The sequence below is a fragment of the Podarcis muralis genome, chromosome 8 (assembly GCF_964188315.1).
Source record: "Podarcis muralis chromosome 8, rPodMur119.hap1.1, whole genome shotgun sequence".
Lineage (NCBI taxonomy): Eukaryota > Metazoa > Chordata > Lepidosauria > Squamata > Lacertidae > Podarcis > Podarcis muralis.
In genome coordinates, this window is record NC_135662.1 from 63204675 (window position 1) to 63228556 (window position 23882).

Here is a 23882-nt window from a genome sequence, read left to right on the forward strand (position 1 = left end):
AGAGATGAGGAACCTATGGCTCTTCAGTTGTTCAACTACAGATCACATAATCCCTCACCATTAGCCATGCTGGCAGGGGCTGATGGGAGATGGAGGCCAGGAAAAATGGAAAGCCACAGATTCTCCAACTCCAAAAGGAGAAGATGACATTTTGTGTCTGCATGAAGCCACGTGAAGCTATTTACATAGATGTGCATTCGTATTGAGGTGCATTAACCATCTTGAGAGTTTTTTTAAACTCTTAGAGAGAAGTGGGAGACTCTGAAACCTGAAGAACTCAACTGGAGGTGTGGGCAAACTAACAAAAGGTTTTACAAGGCACCCCCAAAAACTCCACAAAAGAGGAACAAAATAGAAAGATGTATTCAGAACAGACCCTAGAAAAGGTAGACATTTGAAGTATGATGTACCAAAACAAGCACATATATTGTAACCTTTTATTGATCTGTCTCCTGCCTTCAAAAGGGATTGATATGTATGTATTTGCAAAGTGAAACAGCCAGAAATCTCTAAATATACACAGATAAGAAGTACTCGCCACTGTGCATTCTCTCTGCAGTACTTATCATTATATAGGTCTTAGGCCTTTAGCCTCAGCTGTCACTGAATGGCCTACTTCTTTACATATAAAAATGTAAGATGTTCGTTCCCGAATTGTAATTCCCAACACACGTAGACTTGTAGTAGCAGAGAGCCAGGAATGACTGCAGTTCACTGGGATGCCTACCTACAGTGGACAATACATGCTGAATATTGAATGTGTGATATAACCCTTACTATTTTCTTTACCTAGAAAAAGGTGGGGGGGGGGGTCATCTTTAAAATGGCAAATAAGACTAGGTCCTTGTGAAGAAGATTCAGACTGCTACATTAAAACACTCTCTTTATTCCATCCCTTAGTTGCTGCCTTACCATGTCCAAGGACAAATAGGGAAAGCTTGTTCCTGAAATAATGTAGGTAATGGATGGGCTGCCAGTCCTTCCTGCTGTGGCAATTTTGAGAGGATGATGTGTTATACAGCACCTTATTTGCTGTTGTGATGAGCTTTAGACGTCTCCCATTATTTATTGCACAAGACGGAGGAAATAGTAGAGGTCACCCAAATCAGATGAAGGGGCAAATGGGAGAAGAGAGAGACGAAGAATATCGGGTATTTTCAATAACGGGCTAAAAAGTGAGGGGAAAGAAATAGATTAATAGATTAAAATCATAACGTTGCACCACTGTCTCTTAAAAGTTCTTTTTAAGATGAGAAGGATCTTTAATTATCTTTCCTGCAGCAGATACCCTGCCCACCTGCCAAGGTGTGCTCTTTAGAATTTTGAACAGAGGAACTGGTGAAACAGAAGTTTGACCCCAATCAATGTAGCTTTTTAAAATAAAGAGTAGGGAAATGGGCTGCTTGCTGGCGGGGTGTGGGAGACGGGAGTAGCTTCCTTTTTGTTTTTATATGGAGTAGATGGTATGAAGTCCATCGTTCTCTGACAGTTTACTTACCTGTATCCAGGTCTAGCTCGGCAACATAGTCTGGGCTGATGTCTTACAAGTGTGAGTGGTCCACTGTAAACCTATTGTTCATTGTAAATCTATTATCACAGACCTTTCCTAATGATGCTTTTTACTGAAACCATCTCAAATAGCAGCCAGAGTGTGTACAGTTAAGAAGTTTCAAAAAAACAAAACCCACAAGTGATGTACACACATGCAGAGAAACATCCAGTTAATGTTGCTATAGATGGAATTTAACTCCTGGAATAAATATATATACAAGTACAGCTCGAATTGCTAAGTGTTTGCCACAGGATTCTTCTACACTTCCCCCCCCCCCCCATCACAAGTCACTAATACCTTGTGAATTGTTCAGCTGTGAATCAGGTTTGGGTCTGCAGCAATTGAAGTAAGAAAGCCTTCTGCAGTGGGCTCAACTACTTGTTACACTGATTACTAGACCCTTTGGCCATTCCATGGTGGGCTGGATTCCTTGTGGTGGTTCTGTGGCAAGGGTAAGGTAAAGGTAAAGGTAACCCTGCCCGTACGGGCCAGTCTTGCCAGACTCTGGGGTTGTGCGCCCATCTCACTCAAGAGGCCGGGGGCCAGCGCTGTCCGGAGACACTTCCGGGTCACGTGGCCAGCGTGACATCGCTGCTCTGGCGAGCCAGAGCTGCACACAGAAACGCCGTTTACCTTCCCGCTAGTAAGCGGTCCCTATTTATATACTTGCACCCGGGGGTGCTTTCGAACTGCTAAGTTGGCAGGCGCTGGGACCGAGCAACGGGAGCGCACCCCGCTGCGGGGATTCGAACCACCGACCTTTCGATCGGCAAGCCCTAGGCGCTGAGGCTTTTACCCACAGCGCCACCCGCGTCCCCTGTGGCAAGGGTAGCCAACGTGTATTTGTGGACTAGAGGTATCAGCTCCAGCCAGCATGGCCACCGATCTTGGATGATGGCAGATAGTCCATAGTTTTAGGCGAGTACAGCATTGGCTACCCCTGTTCTGTGGAACTCAGCCCATACTGTGCAAAGGAGCAGCTGGTGAGCATTGAATTCAGCCCCCTCATTGTTTTTATGATGATTGAAATAAAAGAAACATATCACACTCATCTGTGAGGGGAGATACCGGTAGTTTTCCAAATGTTAGAAATCCAGTTTCTATAGATATCTTGATTTTTCCTGTGTCGATTCTTGGCTATGGTGCTGATGGTCCTGGGGGCGGGGTATTCTACTGCTTTATCCAAAGAGAGAAAGCTTTTATTTTTTGCTAAGCCAAAAGATAACACTTAGCATTTGGCAGCTCATGCCATTAAGAGACAATTTATTGGCAGGGGGAAGAACAGTACCTTCTCCCTGTCAGCAGTTTGACTATACATGCCATGAAGTTTAAACAGATCAGAACTGATGAGAAATGTTATGTTCCTCTTGCTTTAAGTGGAGGCTTTCATGCACGAAAGATGAATGAATATGAATATTCACAGTTGGAGACACAGACACCATTTTTCATTTCCACTAATAACTTTGGATCCACAATGAGGCTGGGTATCAAGAAATCCAAAGGTGGCCTCCGTGGTGGCAAAGGAGTTGTATTGCAACTAAAAACACAGCAAAGTACATGTGACAAATTTGTGAAAAAATGTTTAGCATCCAAATCTAAAGAGGCTCAAAGTTTTGAGTGTTGAAGCAGAAACTGTGGTAAGACTTGCCAATGATTTGTGTTTTCTCGATAAATATATATAGCATATCCTACTGTTACTTAATAGAGATGCTGGTGACGGTGTGGGTTAAACCACTGAGCCTAGGACTTGCCGATCAGAAGGTTGGCGGTTCGAATCCCCGCAACGGGGTGAGCTCCCGTTGCTTGGTCCCTGCTCCTGCCAACCTAGCAGTTCGAAAGCATGTCAATGTGCAAGTAGATAAATAGGCACCGCTCCGGCAGGAAGGTAAACGGCGTTTCCGTGCGCTGCTCTGGTTCGCCAGAAGCAGCTCAGTCGTGCTGGCCACATGACCCGGAAGCTGTACATCAGCTCCCTCGGCCAATAAAGCGAGATGAGCACCGCAACCCCAGAGTCAGTCACGACTGGACCTAATGGCCAGGGGTCCCTTTACCCTTTACCTTTACTGTTACTTAATAACTAATTAATATACTGAGTACTACTAAAACAGGCTTTTAAGTGGTTGACATGTGTGAAATCCAATGATGCAAGCATGAAAGTATATTCATCACTAATTAAAACACATAATAAAACAAGCCCTGTAAAGATTGGGGGGGGGGGACATAGCAATTAAGAGAGTCAGATCAAGAGTCAAGGGAATGTAAACAGGACCATTGTCAAAACCCGGCGGGATGCCTATGCAGATGAGGCCTCTGTTACTTCCTCAGGGAGTGTATCCCATAACACTGGTGCCAGAAGTGGAAAGGACTGCCTCTGTGTCACTACAAGTATTGACCATCAGTTGCATTGAAAGAGTGTGCTAAAGTTTGTCCATTGATGTGTCGTGTTCCACCCAGAAGACTTTGTTGCTAGTCTCCAGGCCTCATCATCCTTTACCATTGACCATGCTGGCTGAGGCTGGTGGAAGTGGAGTTCGGCATGATCAGGAATGCCTCAGATCCCTCACCTCTGGTGGTCTGTAAAGACAAGGGCTCCTTACAGACCATTAGCTCCAGATGACTTTTGCCCACAAAATGTCCACTGAAACGCTGGTGCAGTTCTTGCACTAAAGACAGCCGATTATTTTGGTTTTGGAAAATAGAACTGTGCAGCAGAACAAGCTGACTAAATAAAAAGCTGTTTAAGTAACTTTACTGAGTCTGTGAACTGTATTTCAGTCACGAAAGTTGTGTTGGTTGCAGAAACGGGACATTTTTTAAAAACGTGATTCTAGAGCACCGGCTCTCCTTATTCTGATAATTCAGGAGTGAGGAACCTGTGACCTTTCAGACATTATTGGACCCCCAACTCCCCTCAGCCCCAGCTTGGGAAGTCCAATGGAAAGGGATGATGAAAGCTGTGGTCCAAGAAAATTCAGAAAGGGCACTATCAAAAAGAATAATGTGGTTTTGAGTAGCTTCAAATGCTGCCCATCTGTTTAGTTTGTGGAGTTTCTGTTGGGTCTAGAAACACACTTCTGTCAGAATAGCAGGTGTAATATTTTGCCATTGACTACACCAGGGCCAGCATCTTAGACTTGAGTGTTAGCGGAAATATGACTTCAAGTTTAAACATACCACACACAACGAGGGCCCAATCCACCTGTTATGTCCTTCTGCACAAGCCCCACTGAAATGAATGGGACTTTCTCAGGATACCTTCCTGCCCTTGAAGATATACCAAGAGGTTTGGAAACAGTATATGTTCTTTTTCATGTTTGCGCAGTAAAAATAAATAAATAAAACATCCTTTCTCTCTTTCAGGTCAGTTGCCTTGTCAGGCGCGCACAATACAAGCCCACAGACAAAAAGGGCTGAAGGCGAGGCGGGGGGTGGGGGGGGGAGAGAGAGAGGAAGAGAGAATGAGTTCCTCCATGCAGTTCATTCATGTCAGAACTCAACAACTTTAACAGCGCAAATATTCTGCAGTCAGTCATGAAAAGAAATTTTTAATAATAAATATCTAACAATTAATGGGCTGGTAGCTGCAGTTGTCTTGAGGGCATAATATCTAATTTCCTTGCAATGTCTCATATCCTTACTTTTCACGCTGCAACAGTCTATCATTAAAACCGAATGCAGGTTTCTATCACTTTTATTTATTTTTCAAATCAACTTATAAATCAGTGCCAGGCCTTGTTACAGATGAGTTCCAATAAATTATCGGCGGTGGACAAATTCTGAATGTTAAACACTCTGTTCTCTCTCTCTCTCTCTCTCTCTCTCTCCCTCTCCCCTCCCTCCTCCCTCCCCCCTTCCTCCCTCTTTTTTCTTTCTCTTCCTCTCGTGCTTCGCTGTAGCCCTCTGGGCTTGGAATCATAGCACAAGCTGGATTTCCCTCTCCAGCAGCCAAGAACCTTGCGACTTAATTACATGCCATTTAAATAATGTAAAAGGGCATTTGTATTTCTGTAAAAATAAATACATACAGTAACAATTTGAAAGTCCAGGAACAAGATTTACCTTTTTTTGAACTTAGCTGCAGGTAGTCTTTTTTTTTTTCCCTCTCTCCCTCCCTTCATCCTGCTGTTCTTCTTGCTGTTGTCATAGACTCCTAGCTTCCTGCTGACAGGGGGAAGGTGGGGAATCTTGTTGTATATTTACCTCAGCAGCTTTTCCCAGGGCAAAAGGGGAGGGGGTGAGTGAAGTCTCCCTTCTTTTCTCATACGCTTCACACATCCTGGGTTTGTTCTCACAATTATTTACTGTGGATTACTGGCATGCAACGGATGCTTCGTGTTGCTTTGTTCTCGCATCTCATAGCTTCTTTGCTTGGCTGTAATACATACATCCTGCTCCCCTCAGGTGTGACTTTTCTATGGAATCAGAATTCAAAATTATGACAGATTATAATAGAGAAAAGGGATGGGGCAAAAAAAAAAAAAAAAGAATTTGATTCAGTTCTCCTTTAAAGGCAAATTTTTTATCTTCCAAAAACAATGAGAATTGAAACACAGGCATCCTTCAAAATTCGTAGTTATCTGAATTTTGCAACGCAGTTTTCCAGACAGTGTTTTCAATAATATATGTGCTAGGCAAAAGTGGACATAAGAAATGAAAATGTTAGTGACAATAACATGCCAAAATGAATTATATTAAAAGAAATTTCCTGCAAAAATGTGTACGTTAGTCAAAGCTGCATACAAAAACGTGTTTCTCAGGAAAACAACTACACTACAATGCTGAGTGATTTTCATGAGGATTTTTCTTAATAATAATAATGGCAAATTGCTACAGAAAGGTGGGGAACTGAATTTAAGACTGAAAAGATGAGAAACTGAAAAAAAAACCTGAAAATTGACAGATCCTTTCATTCCCAATTCAAAGTATTTGTCACATTTGTAACCTGTCTTTCCTCAAAGCAGCTCGGACTCTGATACATGGAGTTATGCTATTTTTTATTCGCATTACATCTGCAGGGTAAGTTAGGCTTCCTTGCAGTGATTTGCCCCACACCACCCAGTAACTCCATTACTGAATGGAGCTTTAAACTGGGTCTTCCACATCCGTGCTGGGGCCTCCCTAAATTTTCACACTGTTGTGCTTCTAATTGGGCAGGCAAGGGAGTGTTTGGTAAATGTCCAGTACGCTCTCATTTCTTTATGATATTTCTACCTCATCTTTCTATTAATAAAGCTCTAGATGGCTAACAACAATAAAATCCTCAGCAGCAAGCCAATCCAGTGAAATAATAAGACATTTCCACAATCAACCTGTATAAAAATGAGGTATGAGCTGATTAATATGCTTTACTGCAAATGTCAGCCAGTTAAAAACAGAATTTTAAAAATGGAGATTAAAACACAGAGCGGTAGAGAAAAACTGAGTTTTTTGCCTCCTAGTGGAAATCCAGCAGTGAAACAAGTCTCCCTTAGTAGGGAGTGCCAAAATCTGGGACTTTCTGGAGTTCCTGCCAAACACAAACAGGCACAACCGGGAGGAAGGCTCCTCTGTAGGATTTTAAGGGCAGAAAGTTCTCAACTATTTCTTGATAGCCACACTCCAACACATATAAAAACACAATATAACAATAAAACTTCCCTGCCTTCAGGTCTCTTCTGGAATACAGTGGAACCTCGGGTTAAGTATTTAATTCGTTCTTGTGTTGGTCCCGGGGGGGTTACCGTGAGGCGTGGTCAAAGTCCGGTCCTAGACCGAGGGTCTGGAGACTGTCCACCAAGGGGGAAGCGGGGTCCAAAGCAAGAAGCCGGGCGTGGTCGGGAACTCCGGAGAAACAGGTCCGGGTGCTGGCAGAAACAGGTTTCCAACGTTGTTGCTCCCGCAACCTGGGACTGGGCTGACTGGCCTTTATCTCCTCCGAGGCCAGGGGCGGTCCCGGCCCACAGGTGACCCGCCTCCCCTGGCCTTAAGGAGAGCACTCCTCCTGAGAGAACCCAGTTCCCTCCGCCTCTCTGCCCTCAGCCTCTGCAGCTCAGAAGAGGCTGGAGAGTTACTGGACCCAGGGGCAGCTTCACCTTCCCCTGACAGGGCTGGGAGAGGTGCACCTGCAGGCAATGGGTCCTCAATCAGCTCCGGAGCCAGAGTGGATGTATCTGGTGTCTGCTCCTGAGGATCCGGCACAGGTGCAGGCCCTTCAGATTCAAGCCCCTGCCCCAGCTCGGCCGGCCCTGGAGGCGGGGACTCCTGTGCAGGCTGAGACTCCTCAGATTCCGCTTCTGAATCAGATTCCCAGGCCATCACAGTTCTGGCAGTCCGTTCTTAACCTGAAACTGTTCTTAACCTGAAGCACCACTTTAGCTAATGGGTCCTCCTGCTGCCACCACACCTCTGAAGCACGATTTCTGCTCTCATCCTGAAGGAAAGTTCTTAACCCGAGGTACTATTTCTGGGTTAGCAGAGTCTGTAACCTGAAGCGTACGTAACCTGAAGCGTATGCAACCTGAGGTACCACTGTAATAATAATTTATAAATAGCTAGTTTTCATTTGAATGAGTGGAGCTGCTCCTCCTCCTCTTAACGACACAAGCTGAGCCCTGCTGGATGAGGCCAAAGGCCCACCTAGGCCAACATCCTGTTCGTTCATTGGCCAACTGGATGCCTACGGCAAGCCCTCAAGCAGGGCCTGACGCAGAACTGGTGTGGGTGGTGGGGCAGAGCTGCCCTCCCTACACAACATTGGTGCAGCTTCCCCGGATGAGGTTGGGCTGTGGTGGCAATGAGGTTGGGGCCACCAGAGGGGCCACCACTGGCCAATCGGGCAGCCCCAGCGGTGTACCTGCGCATTGATCCCACCACCCTGCTCCCCCCCCCCTTCTAGGTTAGCAGAAATGGTGTTGGGAGGGCAGCCCTGCCCCACCCATGGGCCACCACTGGAAATGCCCACACGGGAGATCATTTGCCTCTCTCTTAAGGCCAAGCATGCATGTTTACTCCCATGTCAGCATTTATGTACAGTGGTACCTCTGGTTACGAACTTAATTCGGTCCGGAGGTCCATTCTTAACCTGAAACTGTTCTTAACCTGAGGTACTACTTCCGGGTTAGCGGAGTCTGTAACCCGAAGTGTTTGTAACCAGAGGTGTTTGTAACCCGAGGTACCTTATCCTTTGCCCCTTGTTGCCCTGGAAGGAGGATCCTTGAAACCTATGCATGGAATTGGGGCTGGAAATTCCAAGGTTGCTGCTCCAGCTACAGCACAAGCTCCTGCAAAATGGTGCTGCTTAAATGTGAAAAGTCATGTGTCCGGGGAGAGTGGTTTCTGTTTCCAGCGGGCAACAAAATTCTCTCCCTCCCATCCCTTAACCTTCTTGTTGCAAACAACTTCCTTTATGGCATGTATAATTAATTTGCAGAAGCATTCAGTAGAGTGTGTGTTGGTGGAAAGCAATGCATTAACCATTTACCATTATTATTGGTTCACATAAATCCCCTCCTCTCTTTCCCCTTTGTGTCTTCAAGTGGTCTCCCTGTGTTTAGCAAAGGGCTGCATTCGAGATTCCTAGACACAAGCTGTATTAACATACAAAGGAGCAGGTCACACTGTTATTAGAGCAGAACTCTTTAGCATGTTAATGACGAATTCACACCAGTGGCTCTTTTTGTTCTCAGAAGTAATATAGGATTTGGATAGCACTTAATGAGAAGGAAAGTGGCGACACAAAAGTCATAGATTGAAATGTAAGATTAATATTGGCACAAGGGATAGTATCAAAGAGACAATGTACATGGACTCACCTTTTCATTGGTGGCAATTAATAAAGGTTAACTATTTGCACCATAGTTGGGAGCCTGATTTTTTTCCCCTTTTCACTCTTATACACTCATGTATAATAACCAAATATAGGCCACTCAAAGAAGCAGTGTCCATGCATAATATAAATGGAGCGATATTAAATATGAAAGGGAAACAGCTTGGTGAAAGCACCATAGGTGCCCGGTTTTCCCCCTCATAGAAATATATTCACAATCTTTGAGCAAAGGGAAGACATATCAGTACCATGCAACCACTGGCGGAGGAAGAGGCATGTGGGGGGAGCGCACTGCCCCCAGCAGCGTGAGCCCAGCAGGGTGCCCTCGCGGCTGCCCCCCCCCCCACCTGCACTGGGCGCCCCACCCCCAGGACATGCGCCACCCCCCTGTGGGCAGTGCGCCCCGCCCCCAGGACATGCGCCAGCCCCACCCCCGCCTGCATGAAGCTCTGCCACTGCATGCAACTGTGGAATATTTACAATGCAATCAAACCAACAACGCATGTTTCCTAGATACGCTAGGGTTGCTATGTGCCTGGATTTTCCTGAGCATGCTCTCTTTTTCAGGGCTAAAATGTCTGTCCAGGTGGATTTTTAAAATTTGTCAAAATGTCTGGGTTTTGGCAAAATGTCCGCTGCTGGCTCCCTCCTCGCCAACAAAACTCCAGGAAATGTCATCTCAGACAGCCCCGTGCTAGTTTCCTTCACTTCCACTGCTTCCCTTGTTAACTCCTCCTAGTCCAGGGGTCAGCAAAAAAATTTAGCCACGGGCTGGTCCACTGTCCCTCAGACCTTGTGGCGGGCCGGAGAAGCAGCACCGGGGGGGGGGAGCTGGAAGAAGAGGCGAGGGGGGCAAGTAGTCCTCCTCCCCACCCACCACCAACCCCAGTCCCAGCCAGGGGCTGCTGCCGCCGCCGCCGCCACTGCTGCTGCTTCTTGTGGGTAGGCAGAACGAACTTGCCCTGATTGGGCATCGAGCAGCTTTGCGGTCTCTGGGGAGGAGCTGGTTTTTGTCTTCAGTCATTGTCCTAACATGCAAACTAAAACATTACAAACTATCTGGTTTGAAAAGCATAGGATTATGGTTGATCGTTTTCAAAAAAATTGCCTCGCCTTATAATCTTAATGGGGGATTTAATAAAATAATAATGCACGAGCGCTACAACAGAGGAAAAATGTACCAATCTAAACCTAATTAGAAGCTCGCTAGAAATAACAATCAAGAAGGCGGGGAAATGGCTATTTGAACAAGAGCATTAACAGCCTATGCCAGTAAGACATCTACTTATAAATCACAAGGTCCAGTCAGATGATTTTCACATATACCGAAAGCTCTGCACTAGTTTAGAAATCCAGTAAATCCAGATGTGCATGACTTCGAGGCAGACATCTGTAACGTTTTTTAAACAAATGATGAAATGACTCATTAAAGAAAGAAAAATCAAAACACCATTAGCTGTAACATAAAAAGGTTCTTTGAGCAGAATTTTGACTTCACGCTATTAGGCTCAAACTACGTGTCGTAGAGGCAGAGCCATATGCTTAAAGATCTATTACAGTCATGTCTGAAGCAAGGATTAGGTTCTAATTTAAAGAGCAAAAAAAGGTGCTCCGCTGAGTGTTCAGGCTTGCATGCCCATCCAGACCCTCTACCCCCAACAAGACCCCTAAACTGCCCAGGCACCATTGTCCCAGCCAATCTAACACTTTCTATTAAAGCCCAGCTGAGAGAATAGTGATTTCATTGTATAGACTATGGCTGTGTAAACATTACCCTTTACTTTGTCTGCAGTGCACGCACACCATTGGTGTTTGCAACCATGTACACTTGATTATGGGACGCGGGTGGCGCTGTGGGTTAAACCACAGAGCCTAGGACTTGTCGATCAGAAGATCGGCGGTTTGAATCCCTGCGACGGGGTGAGCTCCCATTGCTCGGTCTCTGCTCCTGCCAACCTAGTAGTTCAAAAGCACGTCAAAGTGCAAGCAGAGGTACCGCTCTGGCGGGAAGGTAAACGGTGTTTCTGTGCACTGCTCTGGTTCACCAGAAGCGGCTTAGTCATGCTGGCCACATGACCCGGAAGCTGTACACCAGCTCCCTAGGCCAATAAAGCGAGATGAGCGCTGCAACCCCAGAGTCGGTCATGACTGGACCTAATGGTCAGGGGTCCCTTTACCTTTACCTTTACCTTTGTTGTTGTTTAGCCATTTAGTTGTGTTTGACTCTTCGTGACCCCATGGACCAGAGCACGCCAGGCATTCCTGTCTTCTACTGCCTCCCACAGTTTGGTCAAACTCATGTTCGTAGTTTCGAGAACACTGTCCAACCATCTCGTCCTCTGTCATCCCCTTCTCCTTGTGCCCTCAGTCTTTCCCAACATCAGGGTCTTTTCCAGGGAGTCTTCTCTTCTCATGAGGTGGCCAAAGTATTGGAGCCTCAGCTTCATGCTCTGTCCTTCCAGTGAGCACTCAGGGCTGATTTCCTTCTGAATGGAGAGGTTTGATCTTCTTGCAGTCCATGGGACTCTCAAGAGTCTCCTCCAGCACCATAATTCAAAAGCATCAATTCTTCGGCGATCAGCCTTCTTTATGGTCCAGCTCTCACTTCCATACATCACTACTGGGAAAACCATGGCTTTAACTATACAGACCTTTCTTGGCAAGGTGATGTCTCTGATTTTTAATCCTTGAGAAATGCAGCTATTTGGTGGTTCCCCCCCCCCAAAAAAAAACCTGCTTCCACCACATTTGAAAACGTAGGCTGCATTCACTTTGCAGTTAATCTGAGGGGTGTACATTTGAGACAGCCATTGCACATGCTCAGGTGAGAGGAGTTGGGAGGAACGGGGGTACAGATGTGGGGAAACCAAATCAGGTGAAGACAATCCCATCCCCTCTCTGGTGTGTACAGCAACATGCACATGTGACTTGAAACACAGTTGCGGGGAAATCACCTCCATGCAGCTAAAGCCGCTAACGTGTACATAGTCTATGGGAGGATAAGGTGCAAGTGGGGGAGATTCAGCGCACACTGCTTATGTGCCCTTTTGCTTTTAAAATTGGACACACAGACGCAGTGATTGGTACGCGTTCAGGTTTAAAGACGTGAGTCTATTGCCGTCATCTGTAGTTTCAGCCTAAGGCTAGCTTGTCTTCATGAAAGAAATTTGTGTAATCCCTCCTTTATGGACTCAGTCTTATTTTAGCAGAAAATACTAAAAGTATGTATGTTCTGGATCAAACTCTGCCTGAACAAATGGATGCGTTTCAACAGGGGGAGAAATACCCTGCACAGTTATCTTCTCCTCGTCACCCAAAAAGCAATTTAACGCACCAGCAGCATTTGCCTATTATTCAGGAAAGGGGGGGGGGACAGGAGTCTAGGAGGGCGGCTTCAAACACAGGAGACAGTGCTATTATGTGTTGCTTGCAAAGTAAACAAGCAACATCCATGTAGTCATTTTCTAATTACAGGGCTATTTCATACACCGTAAATGCTAGCATGGGAGAAGTAAATCATAGCAATTTAATTAATAAAACCATTTAGACAATTAAACCCATATGTGCACATCTTAAGGCACAACATCAATAATAAAAGCTTGCAGGCATATTTTGGAAAATTTTATGCAATCGTTTGTAGATCTTGGAGTCAATAATTGGTACAAACAGCTTTAACCCTCCTGTTGCCTTGCCTGAGATGGAACATTATTGGTGGCATCGTCGTCACCATAGACTCGGCTAATGGATGTTGCTACTGTTATCACAGACTTTGCTATCATGTTATTTTTACATTTGCTGCCCTTGGGGGTGGGGTGTGTGTGGAGTATATGCCTGGAGAATACTGCCTTCTAGTATATATGTGTGTGGTTGTGTATTATACATTCCTACAGGTCCTGTCTGGGTGACACTAGGGGCTGGAGGCAGTGTCACAAAACACAGACCTTGAGCACGTGCTCTCCATTTCAGGAAACTTGAAGTCAGTAGCTGAAGCTTTGACCCTGAAGATCAAAAGCTTTGAGCCTGAGGTCCAGGCAACTGCTAAAGGGTAGCCTTCCTGGCAATATTTGTATCAGGCCTGGCTAATCAATAGGTTCATGCTACCTGCCTAATGTTGCAGACTCCCATAGGAGCCAACTCCAAGGGGCCAAAGGAGCTTCGCTCTCCCTCCCCCCCCCCATAAAATATTTGAGATGGCGGGGGGGAGGGCAAAGTTGATGGGCACTGCCATTCAAATGATGTGTGTGCACCGCATCATGTGATCGATTATGCAGGGCAGGGCTTACCAATATTTTATTACCAATATTTATATTTTATTGGCACCCCTGCAGACTCCTCTTCTGCATCTAAAGAGGACTCTGTATTTTGAGCATACAGACAAAGGCCTGCTTTGCTTTGCACGTAACTTTAAACCATAGCTTAAACTATGCTGATAAATCATTGGTTCTTCTCTCCTCTCCCAGTCTTATTTGCTGCCATGCAGCCAGTCTGGCTTAGCATTATGTCTAAACCTAGACTCGTGGCTTGTTTTCCCCCCCCAAACAAACCACAAGGAGTAAGCCAAGAACAATCTAGGATTGTTACCACTCATCACTTGTTTGGAGAGAAATAAGCTGTGAGCCAGGGTTCAGTCATAGTGCTAAGCCAGACCATGCTTGTTTCCTCACAGTGCTGCTGCAACAAAAGAGAAGCAAAGCACACCCAAGATTTCAGCAGAGCGCACCAGTATGCTACACGTTCACATTAAATTATGATCTAAAGTGGTGTACAAATGAAGCCTCACTAGGCTAGGGCTCCTCAGCTTGGTCCTCAAGACCTAAGCATCTTGGTCCTGGAAGACCTGCTCCCTGCCTTGTAGGCCTTATTTCCACCTGGCCTGGAAGGATTGGGCCCTGACTGACTCCACCGACAGAAGCTGAAGCTGCTGAGGAGACCCTAGCTACGTCTTAGCTATCTCTAAGTGCAGACCCAGGTCATTGAGCCTGTGCTTCCACAGCCACCATCTGCCATGACCACCATTGGCATTTTATATTTGACTTCCTTTAGCAATGGGTTTGTTTGTTTTTTGAAATCTTTAATATTTTAGTTTCCTGTCAGTTATGTTGCCTTGACTTTCTTCTGTAATGTTTTATTCTCAATTGTTTTATTTGATATTTTAATGTAGGCTGTAAACTGCTTGGAGATTATTAGTTTTTCTTAAAAATATAAAGTGGCATAGAAATGAAATGAAATGATAGATAGATAGATGATAGCTAGATAGATAGATAGATAGATAGATGATAGATAGATGATAGATAGATGATAGATAGATGATAGATAGATAGATATAGATAGATATAGATAGATGATAGATAGATAGATAGATAGATGATAGATAGATAGATAGATAGATAGATAGATAGATAGATAGATAGATAGATAGATAGATAGATGATAGATGATAGATAGATAGATAGATGATAGATAGATAGATAGATAGATAGATAGATAGATAGATAGATAGATAGATAATGAAGCACTGCCGTTCTTGACAGGGACAGAAATCTGGTTAACTGCAAGTCTGGGGACTGCTCTGAACATCCTCTTCTAATATGCACTGACTAGAGACACTCATGCAATGTCCATTTGCAGACAATCCACTGTTACTCTTTTCATTTCTTTTTCTTTAATCTAAGGAGTTAAGGGGACCACTGATGCCCAGTTGCACTAACCGGATGAGCCTCTCTGAGGAGGGCACTCCACAACCAGGGCGCCACCACCAAAAAGGTGAAAATCCAACCCACCCTACCTCCATTTAGTAGAAGCACCCCATACCATGATTTGGTTTACTCATTTCAAAAGGTCTGTAGGATTCAGGTAGCAGTTGCAATTGGGAAGCTGTGGCACTCCAGGTTTTGTTGGACTCCCAACAGCTCCATCCAGCACAGCCAATGTCCAGGTACAGTGGTACCTCAGGTTAAGTACTTAATTTGTTCTGGAGGTCCGTACTTAACCTGAAACTGTGCTTAACCTGAAGCACCACTTTAGCTAATGGGGCCTCCTGCTGCTGCCGCGCCGCTGGAGCCCAATTTCTGTTCTCATCCTGAAGCAAAGTTCTTAACCTGAAGCACTATTTCTGGGTTAGTGGAGTCTGTAACCTGAAGCGTATGTAACCTGAGGTACCACTGTATTATGGGATTTGCAATCCAACAACATCTGCAGGGCTTCATCCCTGCGATAGAGGGTAGCAGGATGTTTCAGGCATGTAAGTCTCATATGTAGGTTGTAGACCAGACTTAGAAAACTGTTTTGCATTATTGGAAATTATTAACATTTATTCTGTTAATTACCTAATTGCTGTATGTTTCCTGCTATCAATATTGCTTATGTTTACCGCTACGTTTATGCTTACCATTCTGCACGGCGTAGCAAATTGGCTTTTAGTTTCAAACACTGTAGGATGGAATTCCAATATTCTGATTCTAGTCACAATTGGCCGGAACTGCAGCGGCTGTTATCAAGTAGACAGCCAATAAATAACGACAGGTGTTTGATTCTCTCCTTCCCCCCTCAGCCCAATTCCAAACAGTAAGTGCAGCTGTGATTTGGTTTGTTCCCTTTGTCATAACATGGAGCGGTGTCAACATGAGTAATGTTGAAGTGGCTACGGGCAGAATGTCATGTCATGTAACGCTCTTACGTGACGTTGTTAAGATGCAAATCCTGATTCCGTTCATCAGGGTTTCTACCTCTTCTTATAGTACCTTGCAGGCTCTGATAAATCACCTGGAGAGGTTTCTGGTGTTGTTACTCCTGTGAATCTTAACATCTTAACTAGTCTGCTCTCATTAGTTAAAGATTAATGGACACCCCTGCTATAATGTTCCAACGCCATGTAGCCCTGCTAGCAAAGAGTCGTGATAAAGCTGCAATGCAACTGTGCTGGGATGCACAGACCTTTTAAATAGCTATTAGGGTGGGCAGTGTGTCCTATACACTAGGCACCAGCAAAAGGCTAATAATGTAGTTGAAAAGGCCACCCTCCAAAGGCCATGGTGCACCCTTAATTTGGTAGCTTTCCAGTAAGCCCTGAAATATGTGCTCACAGGCCTATTGGGGCTGCCAAAATTGGAGACTTCCAACTGCCCTGCATTTATATGCATTAAAAATATCAAAAGTATACCTTTTTTATTCAAGACTGATTGCTGTGTGGTCCCGTGCACAACATGATGAAGGCAAGCTTGGAGGGTCAAACCCCTACCCTCCATTGTGCTACTGATAAGATACTAAAAATAGGATAGGGGCATTAGCATATTAAACAGAGGTTAAAAATAGTACTTCCCTTCCAGTAATTTTTCCAAGTAATTTTTCAGTACCCTGTAGAAAAAGCAAGGTTATTTAGAAATGGGTGCAGCAGGCAGAGAATCCCTGACCTGGTTCTCTTGACAACAGAGTAGACAACAGCCAGGATGAGGTTTCAGGGTGAGGTTTGCCTTTGTTGGCCTTAGTGACATCATCACACAGCCATACTTGCATGGTGTCATGCTCACTATGTGATCTCTGATTAGCTGGGATCACCCCAGATAGGAGGAGAAGCCCTTGAAATTGGAACTCGCCCACCCTGTTGAAAACACACATCCCTCCATCTTCATTATGGCTCTACCCCCATTCCTTATCTCCTCAGCAATAGCACATGAAATTCCAGATCAGCAGAATTGTTGGTGGGAAGAAGGAGACGGTCACATGGACTTTAGCAATGAAAATCAGCTGACTCACCTTGAATGCCTATTGGAAAAAGATGATCTATAAATAAGCGAGGTAACGAATGCACACCACATCCCATAGGATTAAAAGTTCCCTCTTGATAGAAACCAGGACAACAAGCAATAGACTGGACTATAATACCTCTCTCTGCTAGAGGAACATATAAAAGAACATTAATATGGGGAAATATTTAAAATACAATGGTCACTTACAACCCAAAATGGCACAGTCCACTCCGCAACCTCAGGATTCTACTGCTTCATCATTCTGCTCTAGACCAGACCTTGTAAAAGAACTTCAAACTTTTTTAAAAAAAATGTAAGTAGGGATGAATGAGAAATGCGTTCAGTAAACATTTTAATGAAAACCTGCCTAATCTGCATTTTCTGAACCAATATGCAAATGGAAACACTGTGATCTTCTGAAATCCACATTTGTTTGAACGTGTACATGAATTAAAATAACATACTAAATGTGTTATATTAGGAGAAACTGACTTGTGAGGGAGCATGTATTAGGCAAAGGTGCAACCAAAGACATGCATATGATTTTTCATGCAGATTAGGGGCAAACAGACTGGGAAAAGGAGAAAATGAAAGAAAGAAAAGTTGGCAGGTATATCTATCCCTACTAATAAGTGACATTTCCTACTGCCATGGGTCGCTTTTCAGTAGCAAACAAAAAGTTACTTCTGTAGCAATACGTTAATAGAAAGTGCAGACAAAGGAAATGCTATTATTCTAATTGTGAGTGTCTCTGTTTCCCTGGGAAATAGCACTTCCTATTACGGCATTCCTCTCTCTTTGCCCCTCCTCCAACCTTAATTAGTGCCACTAATATCTTGTGATCAGCATTGAGGACCATCTGCAAAAATGGACTTTGATCTCCCTAACTAGTATATAGCCTTGGATACTTGCGCTTAACTGCTGAAATAATACCCTACAGCTCAAAACCAATTCATATAAGGTTATTAAACTGAGATTGCCATGCTCAATCAACTTCATAAATACATATTGTGGAATTTTTATCCTCCCCGTCACTGCCTTTGAGGATTAGATTTTTATTGAGTTTGATTTGTAGCAGAAAAGCATCCGGCATGATTTAGATCAGGGACAGCAGAGCAATGAAATGGAGAAACTACTGTCACTTGTGGAATGCTAATGGGAGCTGTGGAACTGGTCCTGTTGTATGAATGAAGCTGTCTTAAAACTGGGTGAATATAGCCATTTCCCAATGGGTAACCTTTTTTGCAATGGCCAAGTAGAATCCAAAGTAGAATCCACAGTGCTCTGAGCAGAATCTTATCAGCACGCTTGTGATTGCCAGGAGTTTTCATTCAATATGGGTGTGTGGTAAAAAAAAAAGTTTTAAGCAGATGGATTTAGATGGCAATGTGTCTTTATTGCTTCAGTTACTTCAAAACATGGCTGTCTAGGAACCCTACTGCACATTCTGCTGAGGACCTGAATGTTTGCCCCAAAGGTCTGCACCAATAACCCCACTGAGAATACCAGCTCTCCATGTGGTTGAGAGCTCATCTGTATTCAACCATTGCACATTCTTCGATCATGGCCAATTCTGCTGTTTGTTCCTTTGTTTTGTACCACATGTATAGAAGCTGCAGATCTACAATTGGAACCAGAAGATTATCATGAGGTGTGGGGTGGGAGCCAGAGAACCTTTCAGCATCCTTCATCCCAAATCATTTGAAAGCCCTGGTTGCAACAATTACACTGCCAAATAATTGTGATTTAGTCTCCTTTTACTGGTTCTGGAGAGCAAAGCAGTCAACCAGCCAAGCCTTGTGAATATCAGACACTTTGCACTTGATGCGAACCCCTGACCCCTTCGACATCCGCAGCCACCATCTCCCAAAATCGCCATAGGTTTCCAGTGCAGTGAAGAAATAAGAGCAACATTAATGTATGCAGTCCCGTGTGACATAGTAATTAGGTTGCCTGGAGGCTCTTCAATGGTTATGATGATTCAGTGGAAAGAAACAGGCAATTAAACACAATTTAGGGGTTGAGTTGTGTGCTCTCATTCCTAGGCAGTCACCCAAACTGAATTCAAAGAATCATAGAGCTGGAAGGGACCTACAGGGTCATCTAGTCCAGGAATTTGGAGAGGTACACGTACAGAGATTCAGATGTGTCTATAGTTGAAGATTCAGACATCACCTGGAAATATAAAGGTAGAATAAACAATGGTGTCAGCACTTCCTTCAGAGCAAATCCTTTCAACTCAGTAGGACTTACGCAGAATTGGATTGCCAGTTCTATTGACATCAAAACGAGTTAACTAGTTTCTGAAGAAAATCTTTTTCCCCCCTACATTTTTTAGCTTCATGATACCACATATAATCATACACAGTGGTACCTTGGGTTACATATGCTTCAGGTTACAGACGCTTCAGGTTACAGACTCTGCTAACCCAGAAATAGTACCTTGGGTTAAGAACTTTGCTTCAGGATGAGAACCGAAATCATGCGGTGGCGGCACGGCAGCAGCAGGAGGCCCCATTAGCTAAAGTGGTGCTTCAGGTTAAGAACAGTTTCAGGTTAAGAACGGACCTCCAGAACGAATTAAGTACGTAACCATAGGTACCACTGTATCATTGAATATGTGTATATCGGATGCTATACTTATCAGTAAGGGAGGAAGGGGAAAAGCTGAAATAAAAGTTAATAGGGATAGGAAGTGTGATTAAAGTAACATCCTCAGCAACCCCTCAGAAGGAAGCTGTTATGCTAACCAGATGAGAAAGGCAGGCAATAGGACACTGGACTGACTGTTTGGATTCAATTGGATGCCATTTTGAATCAAGATGGTGCTCTGAACTTTTCAAAACAGCACAGATCTATGTATTTTTATTATCCTGGAGCAAGACCACATATGGTGCCACTAGCATTAAATATAGTAGCACTGCCCTTTTGTTATCTAAACCCTGATATCTGACAATACCTTCATATCAAAATCCTGGGTGCAGCCTCAAGTCATTGCAGGTTTTGTTTTCATGCAACTTCAGGCTGCCTGGATCGTTTGGTAAAGGGGAGAAATATAATTGTTTGAAATCATGCCTAATAAAGTCAGAAAGTTGTTTTTCTTTGTACTGTCAAAATCCCCACTCTAGTTGTAGATTTTATTAAATTAACACACACATTTTTTTATGCAACTTACCAAAAAGCTAGTTGTTTTGCAATAGCTACATGGCTTTAGCTATCTCTCTCTGTAAATTATAATTTAATTTCCAACTATTTAAAGGTCATTCTGAATAATATATATATACTGCTTAATAATCAGTTAATAGAATGGCAGCCATCTAGAGCAGTTTCCTCAATGTGGGGCAACATTTGCTGTTTTCATTTGCCTGGAGATCATAGAAGTGAGAGAGGGAACACTTGCTTCAAAAAGCCCAGCTCCAGAGTTCTCCCTGTCCCCTTTTTATGTCTTTCTGCCTCTTCTATTTTTAATGGGACAAACAAAAATCAGGGATAATCTCTGCAAAGGTCGTTTCATTTCAAAATTTATAAGTGTTAATTAATTACATGCCCTCTGTATAAATTAATCTGATTGATGAAGGGCAATGAAGACTATGAATCTATCTACAGTATCATCTATCTATCATCTATCTATCTATCTATCTATCTATCTATCTATCTATCTATCTATCATCTATCTATCATCTATCTATCTATCTATCTAATCTATCTATTTATCTATCTATCTATCTATCTATCTATCATCTATCTAATCTATCTATAATATTCAATATGAAGATCCCTCTGGAAGAAAGAAACCTAGGCCTGGGAAAATCATTGCTTGATTGGGTTACTAATAAGAAAAAGGCTATTGGGAATGTTCTTGGCTACATTCGTCAAGAAAAAGGATTTGGACTGAACATAAGGGAAAAACCTATTCACAGTATAAGCTGTTTGATAATGGAATGGACTGCCTTGGAAGGTGGTAGACTCTCATTCATTTGAGGTTTTCAAGAAGAAACATGATATTTGATACATCTTTCGAGGATGCTGTAGTAGTGGGTTTCAGTGGTGGCTGTTGTCTATTGGCAGGCAGGGAGGCCACCAGTATGCATAGCTGGAACCAGTGGCAGCCAAATAATTCTAGTTTTGTCCCCATCCTCCTCCTTGCTGACTTCTGCAAGTGCAACATCAAGATGGTGGAAAAGGAAGCGAGCAGCTAGTGCCACTCCCTGGACTGGTTAAGGACAGACTGAGGTTGGTGGGGCAGTGCCCTGTTTGCCTTAATGGACCCTCTTCCCCAGTGTGTTTCCTACATTGACAAGGGGGCTGGTCTAGACATTTGTGGTCCATTCTAGCTCTAGGAATCTCTGATATTATGCACCCCACAAGTCAGCTCGCCTTAGGCAAAGAACTCATTGATCCCCTTCGCTCTCCGGCATGGACAGAAGCTCTGTCAGAAGCATCTCAGCAGTGGCTGACTACACAAGCAAAGACACAGGGCAGCGGAGCCACTGTAAAGTGATGTTTCAAGTGTCAGAATAAGTTTGAGGAAACCCTGATTGAATCCTCACTCAGCAATGAAGTCCACTGGTTGACCTTGGACTGGTCACTGTCTGTCAGCACAACCCATCTCACAGGGTTTTGGTTAGGACAGAAATGGAAAAGGGGAAACCGCTGTACGTGACCCTAAGTTGCTATGAGGAAAGGCAGGATATGAATGTCATAGGTAAAGGTAAAGGGACTCCTGACCATTAGGTCATTAGTCATGACTGACTCTGGGGTTGTGGCGCTCATCTCGCTTTATTGGCCGAGGGAGCCGGCGTACAGCTTCCGGGTCATGTGGCCAGCATGACTAAGCCACTTCTGGCGAACCAGAGCAGCGCACAGAAATGCCATTTACCTTCCCGCTGGAGCGGTACCTATTTATCTACTTGCACTTTGACGTGCTTTCGAACTGCTAGGTTGGCAGGAGCAGGGACCGAGCAACGGGAGCTCACCCCGACATGGGGATTCGAACCGCCGACCTTCTGATCGGCAAGCCCTAGGCTCTGTGGTTTAACCCACAGCGCCGCCCGGTTCCCTCATGAATGTCATAAATAAATGCAATAATAGTGAACTATTGAGGTATATCAAAGAATTCGCACCAGAGAGGAGTGCCCTTTGCATCTCTTGGCTCTCATGAGAATGAATCGAAGTCTGGCAGAGCCAAAGTGGTTGGTGCTTCAGCACTTGCTAGTGTGGCCCAAGTTAAACATTAGCTGGTGACTTGGCTGTAGTCAAAAGCTCATCTGACCAGGCTGGAAAATAAGGAGTGAGCCGACAGTGGCAAAGTATATCACAAATCACAACCATTATGCTTGGGGGCGGGGGGGGGGGTAATGTTGCTATCAGGTTTCTGCCTTTCCCATGCTTTCTCAAGGTTCACTGCAGTTTCAAGGTTGCCGCTGCCTCTTCCTAGGTGTCCCTAATCAGTATCCAGGAGAAACCCCAGATGTTGCTGCCGCTGTGGCTTTAATTAGATCTTGGGCTGTTCCAGTGGCAGAATGATATGCAATTGTGACTGACAATTACTTTACGTGATGCATTAGCATATTGCTGGTAGGGAAAGGCAGAGGAGGACACTGGTAGGCGATGACAAATTATCTAAATTAACTTCTAATTTAAAGGCCTCTTTTCTTATTATAAACTGTTCTGGTTAATCAAATGTTAAATTCACCTTCTCGGCGTACAAGGACTAGTGTGGAGCCAGATGTGATAGCAGGGATTTTTTTGCAGCTTGTCAAAACACACACACACACACACACACACACACACACGTAAAAATATGGCCAATTTATAAGATAGGGTTTTCCTTGCTTCAGGAAATAGATGGTATATAGAGTATGAACCGCTTTCTCAGTGACTTGAGAAATCCGCGATCACAGCAACATTAGGGCTAAAGACAGAAGGCAATCACATGTAAAAATCACCACCCTAGTCCCAGAGGGAAGATTTCCCTCACCACCAGCAACTCTCCAAGGGCTCAACTTAGGTAATATTGCAGTTCTGGTGCTGCAGAAAAGAGGAGACAGCCCTACCATTCAGCAACAAGCTTAAGGCTGGTGGTGGAGATGGTGGAGCATAAACAAAGACAAAAATTGGTACCCGAATGGTACCTATATTAAGTCACCCAAGCTACCACGTCATAGCTTGACAGGGGGCATCAATGAAAGAGTTCAAATTGGGGAGTTGTATCACAGCATAAATTGCAAGGGGTCCTGGGGCACTCCTGTTGAATGGAAAAACCAAAGAAACTTGTAGTGATTGCACCTCGAACTTAAAAATATGTTGAACCAGCCCTACTATTCAGCTTCCAGTCTATTTTATATGAACCATTTGATTTAAGAACATAAACTATGAAGGAATATTAATAGCAGGGAGGGCTGGTCCTATCAGGTTAATGAGAAAGCTACTGTGTGTGTGCGACCGCACTTTTTCAGATTCTGGTATTTGTGTATTAAATGGTCCAATGACTGACATTGGCGCCTCAGAAAGCATCTGTCAAAAATGTCCCAAAGCTCTTCAGACAGTGATGTATTTTCTGCCTGGTAAGTCTTTCCATAAGGCACTCAAGATCTCTACTCCAAGAGAGACAAAAGGACAAAAGCAGAACAAGCTCCCAAATTCCCCATCAATTAAGATTTTAAAAATATTTTCTTACATTGCAGACATTTTATTTTGGTTTTAATCTGTCGATGTAAAGTGCGAGTCATCTTTGGGAACAAAATGAGTCTGACAGTTTTGTGTTGGTGCTTATATTTTC